The 24,785-nt window shown below is 40.8% G+C and overlaps 1 pseudogene; it reads left to right on the forward strand.

Moving 5' to 3' along the window:
* Positions 1–23,026: 23,026 nt before the first annotated feature.
* LOC143679529 (argininosuccinate synthase pseudogene) lies at positions 23,027–24,309 on the forward strand (annotated as a pseudogene).
* The last annotated feature ends 476 nt before the right edge of the window (positions 24,310–24,785 follow it).

A 24,785-nucleotide genomic window follows, 5' to 3' on the forward strand; every position in this document is an offset into this window, starting at 1 on the left:
CCCTGCAGTGTATGCAATTTTTCATCCCATTTCTGGGCAACAGGACTTCAGAGAAATTAGATTGTTGTGAAAGTGTAGCATTTTTTTCATTGATTCTAAATAAAAAAAAAAAAATTTACTCCAATTTCCCCAACTTGTCAAACCAGCCAAGAGTCCTTTACAGCTCTGTGCTTCAAGGGAGAATTTTTTCTCTTGCAGAAACCTATTTGCTCTTTCTCCTCAGCTTTCCCACAACTCCAGGAAGTTATATGTTCTCCCTAAAAAAAGTAGCAAACTGGTTGTTTATGAGTACAGGGAGCTTCTTCAGTACAGAAGTCTCAGCATTGTCGTGAGAAGCCTGGATGTGAATCTTGGCCCTGCTGTGTTCAATCTCTGTTGAAAATGTTCATAACGTGGATACCTACCTCATAAAGTGGTTGTGGGAAGTGAGAAGTCAGCCATGCAAAGCCCCTCACACCTAACAATATTGTCTATTATCATCTCCAAAGCCGTAAGAGTAAACATGCAATATAAAACATCATAGGCAAAATTCCAGACCCATCATCATGGGTCTCCGCCCATTAAGTTTAAGAAATTTCTTCATGTTGTATAAGAGAAAAAGAGAGCTATTTTCAGAAAAATACTTTGTAATACCTTTCCTTATGAAATGAAAAGACTCCCTCCCCAAGCATTGCGGTTAACATGAGAAACTAATTTTTCCCAAATTCAGTTATATACTAAAAAGCAATAAGAAATATTTACTGCAATCACCTAGTTTTCATTAGTGTGATATCATATACATGATATATAAATACGTCAATATATGATATTAATTTAAAAATATATGGTATTAAATTTTAAAATGGAAAGGTTTTTTAATGATTTCTTATTAGTACCCCCAAAATAATTTTAAATTATTAATTTAAACATAATAGCTTTACCTTATAGAATAGATTGAAGGTTCCTGTGAACACTTTAATCTCCAAGTTTTATATATATCTGCATCTGAAAGGATTAGCATTTTATGAACAAAAGCCAACCAGTGGGAAAGCAAGTTATTTAGGGTAGCATTATCCACCAGGACTCATAGACTTGTTACTTTGCTAGAATTCTCCTTCTCTCTCTCCCTCCTTTCCCCTCCTCCCTTCCCCCTCCCCCTCCCCCTCCATGAGTTCTTGCAATACGAGATGAAATTGCCCTCAAAAGATCCAGAAATATCACTCCAGCAGGACAGAGGCTGCTGTCTGTGGTACCCAGTTACTGTAGTGTACATTTACATTTCACTTTAAAAAGAAGAGGGGATTGAGTGGCTGGTGTTAGTCTCTAAAGACCTACAAACTTCCTGCTCATTAGCTGAACTCCCATGGCTGAAGGGAAGGGACAAGCCTGCCACGGACTCTGTCCAGAAACCCTGGTTCTGGCAGACCGAAATAACATAAGACTCCACGAAGAGGAAGAGGAAAGTTTTGCAGGGAAGAAAGGAGAATGTCTACCCATAAGAAAGGACGTGAGTCAAAAGTTTAAAGTCACATATAGGGTATGAAGAAGGCATTGTAATTTATTTAGTTGAAATAAGGGGCAGTCTAAGAGAAAAGAAGAAAATCGTGGGCTTACTTGAGAATCTTGAAACCCTTAAAATAGAATGCAGGTCATATAAAGTATTGCTTCTGGCAAGTGGGAAGTAAATAATTATTCAATTTTTGAGGGACTGCCATTAAGCAGTGAGCTGAATAAAGGCTGATTTAACTGGGATAGATAAAAGAGCACCCCCCTGTTTTTTTTAACTCAACCTTGGTACTCTCTTTTCTGCTGACACCTTTTTTCCCTAATGTCCATTTCTTTTAACTCAGGATGTTTATCTGGATGTGCCATAGTCTGATAACTGTTAGGTGTTCTTTCCACTCCCTTAAATGAAGGGAGGTAACCTGGATTTTTTTCTAATGCTTCCTTATTCACCAAATGGGTCCACTCTAGGATTGCATCCTGCATTTCTATAACTTATTTCCACCAGCTGTTATCATTCCTATGAAAAATAGCAAAAACACAAGTCATCATTACACTTTTATAAAAAACTTTTAAAAATTGATTGTAATGTATATGTGTGTATGTATTTAATATATTAATGTTAATATAATAATATATTAAATTCTACAAATTTAAATAACAAAGAAAGTACAAAGAAAACATTTTAAATCCCCTTTCATCCCATTACTGGAAGAGATAAGCCTGGCTAACATTTTTTTTTTTTGGTATCAGCCTCTAGACTTTTTAAAATTAAACTTTACTAAAAATGAGAGTGGACAAAAGTTTGTCCATGTTCAACCTAATATGGAATATGCTTGTTAACAATTTCTTTTCCGTACTTCCTTCAAAAATCATACTTTATGTAGCTACTTTAAGAAATAAATTAGAACGTTATTGTCTGGAGCTGGAGTAAGTTACAGCAGAGATACCTAAACAGTGGACTGTAAAAGGGCTGCATCAGAATTACTTGGAAGCTTTAAAACATACAGGCTCTCTGCCCCCAGAAATTCTTGTTCAAAGATCTGAGAAAGAGCCTAAAATTGCCAGTTTTGTAAAAACAGCTGGGACTGGAGATTCCTGGCCAGAGAACTGTCCCTGTGTCCCGCAGGGCCTGGCACAGAGTAGATGCTAATCTACGTTTGCTGAATTTGCTGATGAGTGTGAAACTCCGGGTGCCCGAGTAGCCCCAGGGAGACTCCAAGAGGCTGGCAGAAGAGCTAGGGTAGTGGGACAGAGCAAAGGACACTTGAGTTGTTTGCAAATAGTTGGCGTGCCATCACACGAAGGGGGATTAGGCCTTCGGCATGGCTCTGGAGCGCACACTAAGTGAATTAATTGCTGGGAACAGATTTGGGCTCAATAGGAAAGAACTTTCTAACAAGTCAAGCAATGGAACAATTGGTCTCGGGAAGCCTAGCATAATGGAAAGTGGGCTAGAATTGAAGTCAGAAAATACAAAATGGATTCAAGGTTTATACAGAGTCACGAAATAGGCTATGCATGTGCTGTCAATCTGCCCTTCTCTGTCAACATAGACATCTGACAATCATTGTGCTTTTTCCAACCGAACCTAGTTATCTAAGCTAGTGGTTCTCATCATGGGGCAGTTTTGCCCCCCAGGAGACATTTGGCAATTTCTGGATATATTTTTTGGTCATTGCAACTGGGTGTAGGTGGTATTGGCAATAGTGGAGAGAGACAAGTGTTGCTGCTGAGCATTCTATAATGCACAGGACAGCCCCCCCAAGAAAGAATTATCCAGCCCAAAATGTCAGTAGTGCCAAGGTTTAGAAGTCCTGCTCTACGATCAGGGTTGTCTGCAGGGTGGGTTCTAATTGCCATCCCAGATATACCATCTAGCAGCTGTGTGATCTGGAGAAAGTGCCCTCTCTTCGTCTACAAAGTGGAGGTGATTAGCATTTATAGAGTATTGAACATGTCAGATCCTGAGCTACGTCTTCACTTTATCCATGCATCCCAGCAGCCCCTGACTTAGTCTGGTTTCTCCAAGAAGCAGACCCAAAGACAAAGATTTCAGGGAACACACCGTACATGGGGAGTAACGTATTTTACTTTCTTCCACAAAGAAGGCAGAAGTAATGAGGGAAAGAGAGCAGCCAACAATGGGTGATTAAATCATGGGGAAATGAAATGAAACTACATTTCATTTGCAAATAGTTGGCGTGCCATCACACGAATGGACCTCTCAGGGTCCAGAGAGCTGCTGGGTATTTATACACCGACACCGCAGGCACATGTCTAAAACTGGCAGCTGGCGCACTCGGATGGGTTAGAGGAGGCAGGTGAGGCCACAGGAGCATCGGCTATGGGCCCAGAAGACACACATTACCATGCCTTTACAGAACCGTGAGAATTAAATGAAATGTTATATTTCTGAAAGAATTTCGTACAGTGTCTGGTAGCTAGAAGGTTGCTGATAAATAAATGTGTTTGCATTATATTGTATGGTGTTCAAGTAGAGGGGAATCAGCAAAGCTACTTTGGAAGGATTCTGGGTACCAAGTAAACCAAATGGAGGAGCTGAACATCTATCTAGATCTTGAGGAATAAAGGACGAGAGCTGCTTCAGTTCCAGAAATCTCAGCAGCAGTAGTTCATGGGTCTTCTCTTCAAACATTACTTTGGCAGTCTCGAGCACAGCCGCCTTCCACCCCTGTGTATCTGTGGTCAAGATTCAAAAACTGGGGGAAAAGATTCTGAGTGGTCTCCCTTGTTGCAGTGACTTCTGACACTAACTGCCCGGAGTCAGGCCACACTGAACAAGTTTAAGAGCACAGTCCTCCTAACACTACCCTCACCTCAGATGTTAGTTGCACATTCAGGGTCCCCAAGGCCCTCCTCTTTTCTGCCCAGCTGGCTACAAAATTCGGGGGTTTGCACAGACTTCTTCAGTTTTGATAATTTGCCAAAACAACTCACAGAACCCAGGAAAGTGCTATGCTTACAATTGCAGCTTTCTAGCAAAAGGATACCATGCAGAACTGACCAGATGAAGAGACTGTAGGGCAAGGTCTGGGAGGGTCTCGAACGCAATGTGCCCTCTTTCTGAAGAGTCAATACGTGTCAATCTCTTGGCACATGGATGCGTGTTAGTAAGCAGGCAAGCTCACCCAAGCTCACTATGGTACCCAGAGTTTGTATGGGAGTTTCATTGTGTGGGCATGATTGACTGAATCAGTGTCCACATAGTTGAACGAAATCCCCAGAGGTCAGGCTGATGTGTGTGGCTCAAAGCCCCAACCCTCTACTCACATGGTTAGTCTTTTTGGGGTGGCCAGCCTCTGTCCGAAACCTACTGGTATGGTCAGCTCTACCTTGGGTCATTCATTAGCATAAACTATCAGGCATTCTCATTCCCTAGGGCTGGGGAAAGGGTGAGGTCAGGAATAAAAGACTTTGCTGTCTCTCAGGGTCAAGGATTTAAAGGGTGTCTTCCAGGAATAGGAGGGGATAATGTCAGCCAACCTATTATATACTTGCCATAGGCTCATCCCGATGCCTTATGTCAGGGCTGGGGTTGCGTAGGAAGAGGCTCACCATAATCATGTGAATTAGGTCTGGCAAGTCAAAGAAGGGATGCTGGGTCAATAAAAAGAATCATATAAGGCCCACCTCCCCTTTTGGTCACCCCTTGCATATGTACTTACCTATTTCTATAAATACAGTTTCAAAATGGAGATCAACCCTCTCTAAATGGATAATTACCTAAAGTAACATTTGACTATTGCAACTGCCAGAAGATGCCCATTTCTTCCCCAGTTCCATTGTCTCTCCTTCAAAAGGCATATGACCCAAGGCGACCACAGATAATAAAGAACTGATTAGGTAGACATTTCATCACTGCTTATCATGGGCTGCTATTCCCATCCCAGAAAAACATCCCAGATGTTTTTCACATTATCTTGGTTTGATAACAATTTGAGATGCCTGTATCAATTAGAGATTGTGTTCTGCAAATAATAGTGACTTAAACAAGATAGAGGTTTATTTTTCTCTCGTGTTAAAATGCTGACATACACCATCTGGGGTTGGTATGGTGAGGGCTCTGAACCTCCTCTGATGCTCAGTTTTACAAGATGCCTCCTGCAACTCTGTCCATGTCAAGAAGGAAGAGGAACCACAAAGATCAAAGATCAAATGCTAAAGGAGTTTAAAACCTGCCCTTTAAAGAGTTTTCCTGGAGGCCCTTCTATATGTCATTGACCAAACAATATCTATAGCCACCTCTATCTACATGAACGACTGAGAAACATACTTTTTAAGCTGGACAACAAAATCAGGGTTTAGAGTAACAGAAAGAAGGGAAGAGTGGATATTGGCTAAGAAATTATCAATAAATACCTCACAAAAATGCTTCACATTTTCCCGAAGGTCTTTAACTTGTGCCCCAATTGTGGGTCAATTTTGTGCTCACAGAATTTTGGCCACAAGAAAATTGGAAGAATCTAAGGAATAGCAGAACATTGAACTAGGACTCCACAAGAATAGAAATCAGGACAGCTCTGGGAATCTTATTATTACAGTTCAAATTTGTTTCCCTTTCATTAAGGTCCAAGTTACTATGACATGGTTTGGTTCTCAATAAAGGAAAACTTGTTTGAATCAGGTAATATGTTATCATTGATATTTCCAGGTGACAGTTTACAATCAAGAAGCAATACTCATAAGTCCTTGGCAAGCCCATCCTTGGGAATTGACACTTTGTCCAGGCCGAGTTCCTCTGGAGTAGAGCTTCCCAATTCATTTACAGTTGGTCTAAGTTCCTGGATGACATAGGGGTAGATTTCCTTATGAAGTCCTGCTTTGTTCTAAACAAACTCTAGGATGTGTACCTGCACTAGCAAAATCATTTAACTGTCTGCATGTCCTCAAAGCAGCATCAATGATTTGGGGGAACCAGATCATAGTCAACAAGCATGTTCATCCCTTTACACAATTCCCAGGCATCGATAGCTGGCTTGTTGAAGGATATTGCTCAGCGAGCATAAAACTCATCTGTTTCATGTGACCCGTGGGAGTAACAGCGAACTGACTGGACAACGGTGAAGGAGTCATGGTCTGGGGTTGGGTGCAGAAGGCCTTAGGAGTCGGCCTGGGCAGTGGCAGAGGGCAGCGCCAAGGTCAAAGAGAAGAACTCTAGGAATTGTAATACTGGAATTTCTGATCCCTCTATTATCTGTTAACATAAGGGGCCAAAGGTCAAAAAACTCTCTGACATATGATTTAGGACTGCTATAGTGGCCTCTGTTTGGCCAGACTTCTGGAGGAAGCCACTGGGAGTGCCAGGGAGAGGATATCCATTGATGCTACTGGACTTAGTCAGTGTGGAACATGAAGATTTAGACTAATTAGCTCTGCAGAAGCCATCAGGCATGGAAAGCCTATTTGAGGTGGATGGAATTGTGTGTCCTGGTTTAGACACACTCCTAATCTTAGTCCATGTCCCTGTGAACCCACTGTAACTAGGATCTCTTGAAGATGTTATTTTTGGTTAAGGTATAGCCACATTGAATGAGGGTGAGTCTTAATCAGATTATTGGTGTCTTTTATTAGCAGAAAACATTCAGACATAGTTAGAGAAAACCACAGGGAGAACCTAGAAGCAGGAAGCCATTGGGATATCTGCATCACCACATGTCAGGAAACCCCAATGTTTTGGGTTGCTAAAGATGCCAGAATGCAATATACCAGAAATGGATTGGCTTTTACAATGGGGTTTATTAGTTTACAACTTTACAATTCTAAGGCCTTGACAATGTCCCAATTAAGGCACCAACAGGACGATACCTTCACTAAAGATAGGCTGCTGGCATCTGGGATGCCTCTGTCACATGGGAAGGTACATGGCCCGCATCTGCTGAACCTTCACTCCTAGGTTGTGTTGTTTCAAACTCTGGTTCCAGTGACTTTCTCTCTGAGCTTCTGTAGATCCTCTCTGAGCTTCTCTGGACGCTTTTCTCTATGAGCTTCCCTCAGTTTCATCTATTTTTACAGATTCCACTAAAAAGATTAGGACCCATTTTGGGGAAATGTATCAGTTGAAATAATCTAATCAAAAGACCCAATCTACAATAGGTCTGCCCCCATGGAATGGGTTAAAAGAACATGGCTTTCTCTGAGGTACATAAAAGCTTCAAACCGCCACACCAAGGAATCCAAGGATTACAGACTCATGGTGGAAGCAACCTTCTAGCCCCTGAACAGTAAGCCAATACATCCTCACAAAGCCAACCTATTGTGTGGTTATTTGTCATTAAAGCTCAGGAAAACTAAGATATCTATATAGCAAGATCTTGAAACAGGATGCTTCTTGCCTTGATTTTGGCTGAGGCATGAAGACAATAGACGCTATATGCCAAAAGAGGCCACCAAAAGAGGCCACCATCAGAAATTTTAAAGCAGACATTCGTTTAGGCAACACTTAAATTCTTCACATACACATTGAAGTATATATATAAGAATCAATTTACACTAAGCAAATTTATTCCACCAGTGGAATAAATCGCTTTTTAAATTAAACTTTGTTGGGCTTGTTGACATGGAAGAATTACCTTCTGTTTCATCTTTACTGCTCTCTATATAATAACAAATGTTATCAGCCAAAAAAAGAGAAATATGAGAGAAAGCATCCAATATGTTTGGTAACAGCAAGTGGAGATATAGTCATTTCATTTTAAAAATAGCACATGCCTTTTCATAGGCATTTGAGTCCCATACTTAACCTCATGGAACAGTGTGCCTCTCCATAAGCTGTTTGCCTCACAAAATGACTCTGATAGAAAGTCAATGAGTTGCACTGATGATTTTATATGCATATTGGCCGATAGATGTTCTTAAGTATTTGCGTCTATTTTTAGCTTTTTTTCCCCCAAAATGAGTTCTTTTCACAGATTTTCCCTCAAAGAAATTTTGTCAGTCATTTTAGATGACTCTCCAATCGCTATAGTGTATAAATCACAATTGGTAATTGCTAGGTTTCATGTCATCAAAATAGCCAAGAATGCTTTAGAGCTGAGCTATAAGCCAATGATATCAAGTTCATGGATGAATGTCATGCTTGGGAATTATGTTTGGATGAGAAATTCTGACCTAGAAAATGCCTACAAAATAAGGGTGGGTAACAATATTCCTTCTTTTTTAAAACTTGAATAGCTTCCAAAGTTCAGCTTTTGCTTATTCAGGCTTAATTCTAGGATAAATGAAACCAAATATGTCTATCAGGATAGAAACAAAATCTCTCATCCTCATTCAACTTTGAGAAAGAGGATGGGAAATGACACCTTGGTTCCAGTTTTATTGTCAGAACTGTGAAGCAGAACAATTGACTGCCTGAGGACCTGACAACCATTACAACTCTCCGCCAGAAGCAAATGCCTTCAGCACCACCCATTCTTTCCATATTGCCACCAGCTGCTTGGAAATGGCACTTTTTAGAGGCTACTTAGTTGTGACTAGTCAGACTCTGATTTTAGCAACAGGAGTTGACCAGCATTCAGAACTATGATCACTTTTTTCCCAACAAATTTCTTTTAGGAAAGAATGCTCACCTGGTAGGACTATACTGGGATATGCCACAATGAGGAGTTCCTTTCATTCTTTCCCCTCATTCTAAACACACTCAATTTGAGAGACATGTGTTTTCATCGGAGACTATGCTGTCATGGTTTGGGGGCATATGCTGAATTACTTAAATATCAATCCAGTTGAAAAAGAGTGATAGCCATGTGGGGGAGCAGAGAGGAACTGACTGTGGAATGAACATTGGAAGCCTCACCCTCCCACATTCAAACTCCATGACCTCAGAGAGCTCACTTAATCCCTGAGGCTCTGCTTTCTTCATCTGGTAGGGATGATAAAACCTTTAGTGTACCTACTTCACAGGGTACTCTGCTGAATCAAATGAGGCAAAGTATATGAGACAGTGTTTGAAAACTGCAGGGCCTCTGTTAACATGGTCTTAAGTTTATTCAAGAGGAATTTGGATCTTATGATGTGTGTGCATCGCTTGAAATTACAAAAGGAATGAAGGGTTTGCTTCTAGCCCTATAGCTGGCAAAGCTAGAGCAGGTTCTCATTCTGAACACATAAATATTTCAAATGTGCTTCAGAAATGCATATTCAAACTTGAAAGAAAGGGAGATCCTTAGCTGCTATAAATGAAGGAGGAAATCAAAGCTACAATAGTAAGTGAATGAATTCATGCCAAAGTCACCCTGGAATGTATTGGACTTGGATGTAGGTCCTGGAATTCAAGGTTATGGGGTTTTGAGGTGCTTGGGGAACAGAAGATGTGTTCTTGGGCCCATAGGAAATGAGGGGTGGGACCAGGGTAAATCCAGATTTTGTAGTATACAATTTGGGGGGGAGGGTTTTTATTAAGGAAAAAAAATTAAATACAAATGAAAAATTAGGCATAAAAATAATATATATTTTGGATGAGAAAAGAAACCACCAAAAGTAGCAAAATTTTAGAAGATGACAAATAATAGAAAATATCAAAAATATATATTTTTATTAATTAACTACCTGAAGCACCTTTATAGTACTCTTTCCTAAGTTTCTTGGTTACCTAGTTTTTGACCATTTTATATGATAATGGTATTGTAATCTCATACTTCTATAGAAAAGAATAAAAACATTAATGACATTTTCCTTTGGCATGGTTAAATTAAATTTGTTATTATTTATGTTTGGAAACATTTCTTCTAGCATTACAATTCATTATTGGTCATGCTCAATGAATTTTTAAGATTGCCAGTTTTGGAGCGGGCCACAGTGGCTCAGTGGCAGAGTTCTCGTTTATCATGCTGGAGACCCAAGTTTCTTTTCTGATGCCTACTCACATAAAAAAGAGAAAAAAAAAGGAAAAAAAAAGATTGTTAGTTTTGCTTCATTTATATATGAGTTGAAGCTTGTGAGACACTTAAATTTTTCTTATGAAGGGTTTAGCTGCAAATACTCTTTGGACTGATGGAATTCATTAACCAGATTGTGATCTATGGCCTTGTTTTTATAGTACATTATGAGTTTTATTATCTCTTCTTCAATGTCAGCACTTCATAACAAACCAGTAAGAAACATAACTATTTTTTCCAGTGTGTTTATATTAGTCACTCCTTTTTGTTAATTGGTAAGATTTCTTGTATCTCAACATAGCTAGCAAAAATTTTACTACTAATGAATGTAACTACAAATCACATAGATATATCCCACAATCTATGCAAAAGAAATCTATTCCTTTCACCAGAGACCCATAGTGCTCACAGACACTCTAACCCTACCCAATACGAGGAGAGATGTAGTAGAAATATGAAAGAGCCACCCTAACCATTTGACATGAAATATCTCTGCACATATTATGATGTGATTACTTTGGAAGAGGCCTATGCAAGAGACAGGCCCTGAAGCTTAAGCTTCATTATTTTCATAGTAAATCTGCTCCCGACTGGGCATCTGAAGCATTATCCCTTTCAACTAAAAGTCAGTAGGAAGAAATCAGAGAAGCAACAAAGAAACTTGACTGTGGCCAAGGTTCTGAGTGGAAAAAACAGATATAAAATAAACTGCAGTCTACTGTGAAATGCTCAAAACTCATCCTGGGTCAGGGAGAGTTGTGGAATTGAAATTTCCATTATTTATTCTTTGTAGGAATCTCAAGTGGAGAATTAGCCTAAACACTGGTGTATAACCCAGTAGAAACCCAGCAGAAGCAAAAGTAAAATGATCTCCACGTTCAGACACCATGGAACTCCTAGGGGAAAAACAACTACCACTGAAAATGAGCTCACAATAACAAATTCCAAACCACACAATAAAGCAAACCACCCTCAGTAAGAGTCAGCAGATGGAACAAACAGTATTATCAACAGCACAAAGTCTACAAATAATACACAAATTAGAAAGTCTCTAAAAAAAAGTTGTGTTAAAAATAATTAAAGAGATAAAGAATAGCAATTGTAAAAAAAGTAAAATATTATGAAAAATGCCATATATATCATCTCTGTGGCCTTAGAGTTGCTGCAGAAGTTGGTATTGGACAAATAGATTAAATTAGTCCTACCTGGAGATGAAAAAATACAAGGAACCTAGGAAGCAAAGAGAATTTCTATTGGTGTCCTCAACAGACTAATACCCTGCTTGTGGCTACATCACACAACCACAGGATCAAATAGGATTTTACCTTCTGCTGTTCATAGACCAGATCTCTAAACCCCAAGAAGCAGACAAAGGAAAAATTAATGCATTTAAATTAAGGGGCTATATTCAACAAAGAGATAAAGGACATGTATGACAGATATATATAGTTTTTAATTTTTTTACTGCAAAATATAACATTTACAAAAAAGTAATAAATGTCAAAGGATATCACAACAATTAGCTGTAAGGCAGATTTCAGAGTCTGGTATGGGTTATAATTCCACAATTTTAGGTTTTTACTTCTAGCTGCTCCAAGACACTGGAGACTAAAATCGATGTAACGATTCAGCAGTCATACTCATTTGTTAAATCCTATCTTCTGTGTTATAATTTCTCCTTCGTCTTTGATCTTTCTCCCAATCTACAGGATATTTGGGCTATGCCCATTCTGACTTTTTGTGTTGGAAAGGGCTGTTGATAAGAGGGATGGAACTAGTTGATTTTCTAGAGAGGCTGGCCCTCTGGGTTTCAGGACTTTTCTGGCCTAAGAACACACCTGGAGGTTCTGGAAAGTAATCATGATGCATGGAACTTTTGTAGAATCTCAGATAAAGCCCTCGGTGTTCTTTAGGGTTGGCAGGAATGGTTTTGGTTGGGATTTGGAAAACAATGTCAAGTAGCAATATATAGCTGAAGCTGGTATAAGAGTATCCTCCAGAGTAGCCTCTCAACTCTATTTAAACTCTCTCAGCCATTGATACCTTATTCATTACAATTCTTTCCCCACTTTTGGTCAGGAAAGCATTGTCAACCCCACAGTGCCAGTGCCAGGCTCAGCCCTGGGAGTCATATCCCACGTTTGCAGAAAGGCTTTCACCTCTGGATGTCATGTTCCACGCAGCTGGGCAGACAATGATTTCACTTGTAGAACTGGGCTGAGAGAGAGGAGAGGCCACATTTGAGCACCAAAAGATGCCCTCTGAAAGTAACTGTTAGGTATAACTATAGGTAGGCTAAGCTTCTTTGCTACATACATAAGCTTCATAACAGCTAGCCTCAAGATCAAGGGCTTAGTCCATTGACCTGGAAATCCCTAATGTATGAGACAGTATCAGGGGTTTATATAATTCTGATTGTATGCAAGGTAGTTGTAGTATGTTAGGCTGAAGCATGACTTTATTGTCTTCATTTGGAGATTAAATATGGTTTAAGAAAAAGTTCATGAATACTAAGTTGACATAGGATAGAGTTGGTGACTGTTAAGTGTGTCAATTTATCTAGGCTGAACACATTTCTCAGAATTCCCTTCCTTGTCTTAGGTTAGGATGGGCCAAAAAAGAGATTCTTGCATGCGATTTGTAATATGGAAGTGGCACAGCAGCCATTTTGTAGCACACTCCTATTGTCGCTTATCTACGGGCTTGACTCATTGCCTTGGGGTAGCAGCTGGGCCTGCAGCAGCTCTACTTTATCCTGGATCCTACTTTGGCTCCTGTTACTCCTAGGCCAGGTGTGTGTTTTGCTACATGAGGAAGGGAGCCTTCTCCTCTTGGAAATACCTTTTCTACCATCAAGGTCAAAGGTAGCAAGAACTGCCAGCATGTGTTTGTGAGATTCAGCTTGTTTTTGTCTTCTAATTACTTATACTCTTCCTTCCTGCCTGCTTGCCATGTGGACTTCAAGCATCATCAGATGCTTTTCAGCTGTTTTTTTTTTCAACTACATTTTATATCTATAACATCAATTTCCATAGGTCAAGTAACTTACCCAGGGTCAAATAATAAGTGGCAGAGCTGAAACTGAGGTTACACAGTGTACAATCTCATTGTATTAGGAGGAAAGCAGAAAGGCAGGAAGGCAGGAAGAAAGGAAAGAAGGAAGGAAGGAAGGAGGAGGGAAGGAAGGAAGGAAGGAAGGAAGGAAGGAAGGAAGGAAGGAAGGAAGGAAGGAAGGAGGGAGGGAGGGAGGGACGGAGGGAGGGAGGAAGGAAGGAAGGAAGGAAGGAAGGAAGGAAGGAAGGAAGGAAGGAAAAAAATTGGAAAACAATATTTGTAATGCAAATGACAAGGTTAATATCTGCACAAATAGCTCTTATAAATTAATAAGAAAAAAATTAGATATATATAAGCAATTCATATAAAAGCAAATGCAAGTGATAATGTACAGATGAAAAGATGCTCAAATTTTATATCCATTAGGCAGGTAAAAATTACTCAGGACAAAAAAAATTTATACAGGGCAGTAACACCTAATGCTGGCAAAATAGTAGGGAAAAAATGTTACTTTCTCCTACAATACTGGCAGAAATGTGAATTGCGATAGCATTTCAGCAAAAGTATTTAGGCAATATCAATTAAAATTAAAAATACATATCCACCCAGAAACCCCACTACTGTTAATCTTTGCAAAGAAATGAAAGAAGCACTACAAAAAGAAAATATATATTAAAATTTGTTGTAGAGAATGGAAAAATTGGAAACAAAGTGAATGAATATCCATCAACAGGGAATTAATTATGATACGTGTATAGTTTGGAATAGTATTCAATTACTAAAAATATGTTTCTGCTAAGTATTGTTGAGGAAATTAAGAGGCAGAAAAATGTGCATAACATGATCCCACATTTGTAAATCAATAGTGACCTTAAAAAAATGTCCTGTTGTTTGCAGCAGAGTCACTACCATACATTTCCCTAATCTCCTTCCAGGCCCCTTGGACTTTGTCTTGTTCTTATGACAAGTGTTAGTCAATGAAATATGAGCAGAAATGATTGCTGTGTGGAATTGCTGTTCTGGAATGGAAAGCCTCTGTGCAGCCCTCAGATCTGTTCCTCTCCCCTTACCCTAGTGAAGCCAGCAGCCTTGGGTGCAGAGTTCCAAGAGATGGTGGAACCATTCAGTAATAACAGCCTCACATGCTGAGTCATGCCATGAAGGATAGCTGTCGGGGAAAGTTGCCCCACTCTCAGTAGATCTTGTATGACTAAGACAAATTTTATGTGGTAAACCACGAAGATTTCATGGCTTTTGCTCCTGCAGTTAGTCTAGTCTAGCATGAGTGATCATTTGTATGTGGGGTAGACATGTGCCTGTTCATGTTAGAATACAATTATATGGGCATGCAGGAAAGCACAGGGCGCCCAGTAGGATCTAAATGCCAGGTGATGAAGGGGAAATTAGGTGAGAGCAAGGATAAGGGTGAAAAACAAATAATAACAATAAAATTACTAATAAAGAAGACAGGATTAAAAATCGCTTATGATGTGCGCCCATGCATGTAAAGAAGGCAACCAAAATGTTAATGGTAATTATGTCTGGATGGCTGTGTTTCCGGTATTTTTTTTTCTTATTTTACTATACCCTGTCTTAGTCTGGGTCTCTCCAGAGCAGATTATTAGGAAGTGATGACAGGAAACATGAAGGAAGGACAAGGGAAGAGAAAAAAAGAGGGAAAGCCAACATAAAATGCTTTTTTATAGATGTTTACTGCTACATATAACTGGAAGTCAATTCTGTGGGAATTTCTGAGGTGCTTTAGGAAATTGCGCTGGATTGAAAGTATTATGCACTCTGGAAAAGCCATGTTTTAATCTTGATTCAATCTTGTGGAGGTAGCCATTTCTTTTAATCCTGATTCAACATTGTAGGTGGAAACTTTTCATTAGAATGTCTCCATGGAAATGTGGCACACCTTCATCTCTTGGCCTTCTTTGGCTCCCTCCAGGTTCCAGCTTGCTTAACATCTCATGGCAACATCTGCTGGGCTGCAAGCATCTCCAAACATCTGTATCTCTCTTCTCCATGTATCCGCATCTGTGTCAGCTCTGCTGTGAAGTTTCTGTCGGCTCTGAGGCTTCTGTTGTTTCTCTAGGCTCTGTCGTTTCTGTCACTTCTGACTCTCTCCAAAATGTTTCCTCTATTAAAGGATTCCAGTAATCTAATCAAGGCCCACTTGGAATGGGTGGAGTCACATCTCCATCTAATCAAAGGTTAATACCCACAATTGGGCACGTCACATCTCCATGTAGATAATCTAATCAAAAGATCCCCACCTACGGTGTTAGGTCAAGATTGGATTAGGATTAAAATATGATTTTTCTAGGGTACATAATAATATTTTCAAATTGGCAGGGGCCAAGTCTATATCACAGACATCAAATAACTATATACAAAGAGCTACTTACAAACTTTTCATAATGAGAAAGGAAGACTAAACCACTGGAATAATGTTATTGGAGTGCTTCCTGGATAAGTAGAGATCCCTTTAGGAATAAAAAGGGAAAAGCTAGACAACTAACCATATAACCATTTTTACTATACACATTTTAATCTAGTTAATGTTTTTGTTAAGGGGCTGGTACTAATATTTATTTTATTTAAATCAGGGGTCATACACCAAAATATTCACACTATTTGAGAGAATTATCTTAAAATCTACTTTCTGTTGTAGAGAAACTGTCTTTTCTCTAATTTAGGGGATATATTAATCTCCTGTGCCAACAAGGGAGCATCTCATTGGGAGGAGAAAAGGAGTAAAATGTTATGTCATACTCTCTTCTCTGTTCCCTCCATAGTAGTTGCCACTTTGGAGGTGTGTGTATTTTTTAATTATCTATCCCAACTACCGATTTGAAAGGTAAGTGCTTTCTCTCTTCTAATGGAACGTATGTGAACAGGTCAAATGAATGTTTACATTTATCAATTATGACACCCTTCTTTTTATAGTTGCTGACTAGATCCTCAGCACAGGTCTTTCTCTCTCTGTTTCTGTGTGTGTCTCTTTCCTCATCCCTCTGCCTTCCTACACCGTGAGTCAAGGGGCAGCTACCACAGTCAGCCCCGAGAGTTCTGAATGTCCTCACCGTTAGCCAGCCCTCTAGGTCAAATGGTGTCTAACCAGGAGATCAGCAGCCTCTTTTCATTGGAATCTTCCCCATCCCCCACATTCACTCATCTTCAGTAATTCAGTTAAACTTAACTACAGTTTCATTTAGTTAGACCACATATGTAGAAAGAAAAACCTGAAGGAGATGAGTGTAAATTGGAGGAATCTTGGAAAATCACAAAATAATTCTTGCTGCTTACAGAGATGAAGTTTCTGAAATGGGTGCACACTCTACCTGAGACAGTGGAAGTTGACAACCTTTTAAAACCCTCTGGAATTAAAAAAGGACACCTGACATTTTTTATGTCTTAGATTCCGAATCATTGTCAACTGTAATGAGAAATTGGTCTTTTTTTAATTGGTGTAGTGAGAAATCCATTGGCCAAAGCAAAAAGAAATAAGTGCGTGAATATATATGCACAAGCCCATGTGTGTGTTGTCAAGAGGCTAGTAATGCACCCTAACACATGTACAGCTGCTTTTCAGTTTTTGACACTCATTTGTTCCAACCCAGTACAATCCTGAGACCAAAGAACATGCTAGACAGAAGATTGCCCATGAGTTTAATTAGAGGCTAAAGACAGAAAGATCTTCCCCAATGGCGGCTGGCTGGGAGATGAAAGTCTACACTCTGCCCAAAGTCAAGAGACTATAAAGAGAGAGAGAGAGGTGCGCCCAGGAATATCTTATAACATTTAAAGGCCTCACAAGATTTGCCTATAACTGAAGTTTCAGCAGACTCTCATGAGATTCGGTTATTGGGAGTTACATTCTTTGACCTTTGAGGTCATGTAGGCAGATGAGTGATTGTGATTTGCTCTCAAAATGGAGGAGGGGGTGGGACCCAGGCACCCCCCCCAATCCCCACCCAGAGCCAACTCTGCTGCCCATAGACACTGCATGCATTAACAGAAGAGACCACAGAAGATGAGGAGTTCCGTACACAGAGACAGCAACTCCACAAAGTGAGGCCACCATGGCTAAGAAAGGGAATTAAGCCATTCTACTGATAATTGATAAAACCTGTGATTTCAGTCCTAAATGAGAAGATTCTCTTCCAGATTTTTCTGATGTGCTAAGTTCTGCCAGGCTAGCAGGATATCAACACCATCCGTAACAGGGGTGTTCATCATAGGGTCACAGTCTAAGGCAGGTCGGTGGACCCCCAGGTGGAATTCAGTGCACACTTAGCATTGAGGTCTGTGGTGCACATAGGTTACTACAGAAGCCTGTTGCAGAAAGGTATTTGCTACAACACCAAGGGCAAAAAGAAAACAAGCTAAATTTCCATTAGTAGACAGATACCATACTTTTCTCCCCTACAATTGCAGGGAGCTTTCTGGAGTTAAATCCACAGTAAGCCTGAACATAAGTATCCACAGAGTCATACATACTGGGCGTTGGGGTATGATGTATCCTGGGTTGATAACTATACAACTTTTAGCATTTTGTGCACAAACTGTTGTCTAATACTTCAATTTTGGGTGATACCAATACACCTGAGACCTAGGACAGCCAACCAACATGGCTACAATGGCCAGGACCATGGTCAATTCACCTTATTTTCCCCAATCTCTAATGCATGTGACACAGGCAAGAACAAGTTATTTTCATTCATTGCTCTTTAACAAGCCCATCACCCTTTCAATTAACCCCATTGCTTGGAGTTGTAAGGCAAATGAAATGTCCATAAGATGTCATGTTCAGTAGTCCAGGCTTGGGTTAGTTGTCCAGAAGAGGGGGTCCTCCTATCACTGTCCACACATGTGGGGACCCCAAAGAATGCACTGAGCTTTTCTAAACTACGGTATTGTAGCTTTCCCTACTGGGAAGGTCAGCAACAGTCCAGTGGCCATATCTATGGCTGTACAAGCATACTTTGTACCTCTGGATAAGAGAAGGGGCCTCATATAATTTATCTGTCACCCGGTGACCAGAATCTGCTCATGGCTGATGTGACTGAGTTGATGAGGAAGCATCCTAGGGCACTGCAGCAAACAGGAGCGGCAGGTGTCCACTATTTCTTCCAGCGGTTGTCTGGTGATGGGCAGCTGAAATTGCTGTGCTGGTGTCTCCAGAATCTGGTACCCTTGGTGTCCTGTTTTTCTATGCAACCATTCAGCAGCTTTGTGTGATGTTGGCTTTCAACTATGAATTTTTGCTAAAGCATCTGTTACATTATTGCCAGGTAAAGAATCAGTGTTATGGGCAGAGACATAAAACACAACTACCTTTTGCTTGTGATAGGTAGTCCGGGTATCTTTCTGCATGTCTTTTCCCCATAAGGGACAGCCAACAACATTCCATTGCATTTGCCTCTATGTGGCCATCTGTACTGTCAGGCCCCAGTACACTGTCCAATTGTCAGCACAAATAGTTAATGTAACTCTTTGTACTGGTTTGAAAGGATATATGTACCCTAGAAAGGCCATGTTTTAATCCTAATCCCATTTTGTCAAGGCAGCCATTTCTTCTAAACCCTATTCAGTACTGTATATTTGAAACTTTAATTAGATCATCTCCCTGGAGATGTAACTCAATCAAGAGTGGTTGTTAAGCTGGATTAGGTGGAGATACATCTCCACCCATTCTAGATGGGTCTTGCTTACTTTACTGGAATCCTATAAAAGGGAGATTCAGAGAGAGCAAAGAACAACAGAGCCATGAAAATGCCACGACAGAGAACGCCGCAGAACCATGAAACAGAGAGCCCACCAGCCAGTGACTTTTGGAGATGAAGAAGGAAAACCCCTCCTGAGGAGCTGGAGGGGAGCTAGCAGATGACACCATCTTTGCCATGTGCCTTTCCAGTCAATAGAGAAACCCTAACCATGTTCACCATGTGCCTTTCCACTTGAGAGAGAAACCCTGAACTTCATCAGCTTTCTTGAATCAAAGTGTCTTTCCCTGGAGGCCTTAGATTGGACATTTTTATAGATTTGCTTTAACTGGGACATTTCCATAGCCTAAAAACTGTTAACTTGCAACTTATTAAACTTCCCTTTTTAAAAGCCATTGAGTTTCTGGTATATTGCATTCTGGCAGCTAGCAAACTAGAACACTCTTTGTTCATGAACAATGACCATCCATACAGTCATTAATTCAACCCAGTTGGGTGCTTTGCATAGTCCCAGTTTCCCACCATATAGTGTCTATACTAGCTTGCACACCTACTGCTGTCCAGTTGGCAGGCTGCCCATGTGCTTGGTCCATCAGTATACCAGGCAGATTCAGGTACACTGACACATCCATCAATGTGGGCATGGAAACAGCCACTTCAGGAGGATCAGCAGGGTTTGGCAAGTGCTCTTTCACATAGGAAACTGGTCTCAGGATATCGTGCATGTCTGCACTGAAGGAGATGTTGAAAATGCTGTGCTGTGACAGATACGTATGTACCCACCCCTGTATGGGGATGGCTGTTCTTAATTTCATAGGGCATTTCTGAGTTAGTCCTTCAGCCTGCAGGAAGGCATTATAGGCAGCACACGGTTGTTTTTCTAAGGGACTGTACTGTAGAGTACATCCTTTCCAGAGCTGAAACCAAAAGCCTATGGGAATTTGCTTTGCCTACTGCCTTTGTCACAAGCCCTACCCAAAGCCAACACAGAACTGGCCATATTTAATTCATAAGTCAGATCTGTATCCACCCCCCATAAAGCCTGAGCCAGTGTGATGGCCCATCAGGCTTTTTAAAAAGTGATGGCCCTGGGCGGGCCGCGGTGGCTCAGCGGGCAAAGTGCTTGCCTGCTATGCCGGAGGACCTCGGTTCGATTCCCGGCCCCAGCCCATGTAACAAAAAAAACGGAGAAACAGAATACAATAAAACAAGAAAATGTTTAAAAAATGTTTCCCTTTCTTCCTTCCTTCCTTCCTTCAATCCTTCCTTCCTTCTCTCTGTCTTTCCTTTAAAAAAAAAAAAAAAAAAAAAAAAAAAGTGATGGCCCATCAGGCTTTTTAAAAAGAAGTTTGCTGGTAGGTATCCCATTCCTAGGGATAGCTTTTCCTAATCAAAACATATACAAATTTTAACATTTGGACTGAGTGAGGAACAAAAGGTTTCAAAAACCCCAACAATCCCAAGAATACCATTAGTTGTTCTGGCGTAAACAGCAGAGGAAAACATTGTACCTTACCAATTACTATCAAAGGAATAGATTTTACCTTTCGCAATCATACAATACCCAAGAGTTTTACAGGGCAGCCAAGGCATTGCAGTCCAGCATAGTCAATTGTCCATCCCTGGCTGTTAAGATAAATAGGAATGAATCTGAGGCTTTTTTTAGCTCTGGAAAAGAATTACTGGTTAACATGACATCATCAGTATAATGAAATAGAGTTGCATTTTTCCATTTAGCCAAATCCTCTGCTATGAGCCCATGGCAGATGGTCAAGCTATGTGAATGGCCTCATGGGAGTATGATGAAAATCCTTTGTTCTCCTTCTCAGGTGAGGGTGAAAATTGATTGACTGGCCCTAATTAAGGGGATACTAAATAATTATGTGTTAATTCCAAAAAGAAAAAAAAAAAACTTTGGAAATGTGGTATACAAAGGTGGTATCATTCCACCCTTTGCCTTCCAAACTTCCTCTTTCATGTCCTTTTCATCATCAGATAAAGAATCTATGGGATCCAAGTAAGGGGAAGTCAAGATATGCTATCTTACTCTAGCATCCCAGGATGCTAATATTTCTAAACTCGTATCTACAAGGCATAGCCTCTCATTCAATGCATCCTCCAAATCTGCCAATTTCTCTGTTCTCTGAAAGAGTCTGCTGCAATGGCCCCTGTAGACGTGCAGATTTCTCTGTCTTCTGGGAGACAGCCTGCCATGGTTGACCACACTGCAAACAATGGCCAACTGACTGCAGTGCAGTCACGTAAGTGGGTGACCCCTTCTGAGACCAAGGAACACACTACCCATATTACCCTCACAGGGTCCCACTTCCCCAAACTCATGCTCTCTACAGTTAACAGCTCTTTGGCCTCCTGGCTGGCTTGCCAAATGCTCCAGCCCAACACTACCCTGAGAGCAAAGAACATACTAGATAGAAGATTACCCATGACTTTAAGTAGGGGCTTATGGCTAGGAGGAAGAGCTTCCCAAGTGACAACCAATTAGGAGATGAAAGTCTATACTCTGCCCAAAGTCATCAGAAGAAAAAGAGAGGGAGGCAGGCCTAGGGAAAGCCTTATAAAATTTAACATTCTCACAAGATTTGACTACAACAAAGTTTCAGTAGACTCTTATGAGATTTGGTTATTAGGGGAGGGGACCTTTACATTCTTTGACTTTTAATGTCTGTCCTGGTTATGAAGGTGGCTATGTGACTTGCTCTCAAAATGGAGGAAGGGGGAGGACCAGGACTCTGCATCCTTACATAGTTCATAAAGATTATTTTATTTAATCCTTACAGCAACTGTGTAGGTTCCATATAAAATGCATTATTATCAATACTTGGGGTAGGATAAGGAGGAAGAGTGGTCCCTACTAGTCATCTTTTCAAGGACAGTAGGATGCTCAGCAGACTGCCATCTTTATCAGAGTGAAAAGGAAAATAAAATGCCAAATAAAAACAAACAAAAAATAATAAAAGTAAATAGCAACAAAAATCCTCAAGAGTCTACATCTTAGTAATGAGACTTTCATTTCAATAATCAGGGCAGGCTAACTCAACCTGTCTGGATAGGTCATTTAAACAACCCAAATACATGGAGCCCAGGATGGGAATGGGGACTTGTAATTCTGTATAGTTTAATGTAAAGCCCAGATGCATCACAGGGTATGTCGAGGAGATTGTTAAAAGGTATTGGCAAAGTCCCTTGAGGGGCAGGAAAAAAATATGTAACTATTAAACTGTACCACTGGGGAAATCCCTGATACTGTCTCAAACATTAGGGACTCCCAAGTCAATAGACCAATCCCTTGATCTTGAGGCTTACTCTTATGAAGCTTATTTATGTAGCACAGAAGCTAAGCCTACCTATAGTTATGTGTAAGATTTATGTCCAGAGGATCTCTTTTGTTTCTCAGATGTGACCTCTTTATCGTTAATCCCAACTCTGCAAGTAAAATCTTTACCCTCCCCCCTACATGGGACATAACATCCAGGAGTGAAAGTCTCCCTGCAACAAGGATATGACTCCCAGGGATGGAATTATAACAAAGATAGGATTTAAGAAATGAGTACAACTGCTGAATCATTATATTGATTTTAGTCTCCAGTGTCTTGGAGTGGCTAGAAGGAAAAACCTAAAATTGTGGAACTGCAACCCATACCAAACTCTGAAATCTGTTTGCAACTAATTGTTGTGATGTGCTTTGACATATTGTTTTTTTGTATATACTTTATTTTTCACAATTAAAAATAAATAAATGCCTGCTCTGCCTTTTGCCACTGCCACTTGGGCCTTGAGTGACTTGTTGAAGCATGAAGACAGATTCTGGGAACTAGAAACCTACACCTCCAATCCCAGACAATGTCTGGCAAAGACCCTGTGGTTTTGGCCTACAGTGGCGATCTGGACACCTTCTGCATCCTCGCATGGCTGAAAGAACAAGGCTATGATGTCATTGCCTACCTGGTCAACATTGGCCAGAAGGAAGACTTTGAAGAAGCCAGGAGCAAGGTGCTGAAGCTAGGGGCCAAAAAGGTATTCATTGAGGACATCAGCAAGGAGTTTATGGAAGAGTTCATCTGGCCTGCTGTCCAGTCCATCACACTGTACAAGGACTGCTGCTTCCAGGGCACCTCTCTTGTCAGGCCATGCATCACCCACAAACAAGTGGAAATCGCCCAGTGGAAGGGAATCAAATATGTCTCTCACAGTGCCACAGGAAAAGGGAATGACCAGGTCTGGCTTGAGCTTACCTGCTGCTCTCTGTGTCCCCAGATTAAGGTCATTGCTCCCTGGAAGATGCCTGAGTTCTATAACCAGTTCAAGGGCCGCAATGACCCAATGGAGTATGCAAAGCAACATGGAATTCCTATTCTGGTCACTCCCAAGAACCCATGGAGCATGGACAAGAATCTCATGCACATCAGCTATGAGGTTGGAATCCTGGAGAGCCCCAAGACCCAAGGTCCTCCAGGTCTCTACACAAAGACCCAGGACCCAGCCAGAGCTCTCAACAGCCCTGACACCCTTGAGATCTGGTTCAAGAAAGGGGTTCCCTTTGCAGGTGACCAGCGTCAAGGATGGCACCACCCACTGCTTGTCCTTGGAGCTCCTTGTGTTCCTGAATGAAGTCACGGGCAAGCACGGAGTGGGTCGCATTGACATCATGGAGAACCGCTTTATTGAAATGAAGTCACTAGGCATCTACAAGACCCCAGCAGGGCCAATCCTTTACCATGCTCATTTAGTCATCAAGGCTTTCACAATAGATCGGGAAGTACACAAAATCAAACAAGGCCTGGGCTTGAAGTTCGCAGAGCTGGTGTACACTGGTTTCTGGCACAGCCCCAAGTGTGAGTTTGTATCGCCACTGCATCACCAAGTCCAAGGAGCGGGTGAAGGAAAGGTGCAGGTGTCTGTTCAAGGGCCGGATGTACATCCTCGGCCGGGTGTCTCCACTGTCGTTCTACAACAATGCTGAGCTTGAGCATTCAGGGCGATCATGAACCCATCCATGCCACCGGTTTCATCAACACCAGCTCCCTCAGGCTGAAGGAATATCATCATCTCCCTTGCAAGATCACCACTAAATAGACAGGTTGACAATAAGGAGGTGGGGCCTCCTCGCTCTGCCCATCTCTGACATACAGGTGTTAATTTTGTGATAACTTGTAATTGTGGCTTGTGCTCCCCGGCTGGCTGCAGCACTGTGGGGCCTGCAAAAGTGGTCAGTGAGGGGAAAGGTGGGGGCGGGGGTGGGGGGGGGTAGGGAGGCTGAGGTGGGAGAAGTAAAATGACAATTAAAAAAGAGAGACATTAATAAATAAATAAATAACTCTACAGCTTAAGAAAGACAAACAAAAAATAATCGGGGCAGGATCAGTGTAACTTTTCTGAAGAAAATTGACAATGATTTTTTAAAAATAATTTTTTACTAGAGAATTTGTAGATTTACAGAAAAATCATGCAGACTATGCAGAACCCCTTTTTACCCCCTCACACACAGAGTTTTCTCTACTATTAATACTTTGCATTTGTTACAACTGACAAAACAATACTATTCTAATTATACTATTATAGTATATAATAACTATATAATTATATTGGACGATTAACTATA

The sequence above is a fragment of the Tamandua tetradactyla genome, chromosome 4 (assembly GCF_023851605.1).
Source record: "Tamandua tetradactyla isolate mTamTet1 chromosome 4, mTamTet1.pri, whole genome shotgun sequence".
NCBI classification, from domain to species: Eukaryota; Metazoa; Chordata; class Mammalia; order Pilosa; family Myrmecophagidae; genus Tamandua; species Tamandua tetradactyla.